Below are 699 nucleotides of genomic sequence, written 5' to 3'. Positions count from 1 at the left end.
AATGTTAAATTTACTTTCATCTGAAAAGAGGACTGTGGACCAATGAGAAAAAGTCATTTTTCTTCTTATCCCAGAAAAAAAAGCGTCTGATGTTTTCTCTGGTTCAGGAGAAGCTTAACACAAAGAATGCATCAGTTGGAGCCCATGTCCCTGAAACATCTGGGTGTGTTGGCTCTTGTGTGAATCTTGAATGGGATTTGCTTGAAACCTTTCATGATTGCAGTTAACCTTGTTGCTTGCGGACTTTTTCTTCATCATTTTCATCATCCAACTTCTCTATAATACACTATATTGCCAAAGGTTTTGGGTCACACCAGAAAATCAATGAATTCTGGTGTTCGAACCACTTCCATGACTGCAGGTGTATAAAGTCTGGTGTGGAGAAACTTAACTGACCTGCACAGAGTCTTTGTGGAACCTTGTGGAAAATGTTTATAGAATAGTTAAAGTTGCTATTGCTGGCGATGGTGGGTCCATCAACAAATTGGACCTTATAGATTAAGAATAGGATGTCATCAAAGTTCATGTACATGTAAATACGTTTGAAGGTATATATTTGCATTCAATATTCTGCACAGCCAGCTTCTTTAGCGTTGCCTTTTGTCGTTTACTCTCCTTGTGGACGGTATCCCTTACTGGCTGATTGACAACAGTCGGGTTGGACGTCTTCCCCATCATTGAGTAGGCCATAACACAATA

The sequence above is a fragment of the Girardinichthys multiradiatus genome, chromosome 6 (assembly GCF_021462225.1).
Source record: "Girardinichthys multiradiatus isolate DD_20200921_A chromosome 6, DD_fGirMul_XY1, whole genome shotgun sequence".
Classification (NCBI taxonomy): Eukaryota; Metazoa; Chordata; class Actinopteri; order Cyprinodontiformes; family Goodeidae; genus Girardinichthys; species Girardinichthys multiradiatus.
The sequence above is the reverse complement of the archived record's forward strand: the minus strand, read 5'-3'. Positions refer to the sequence as shown.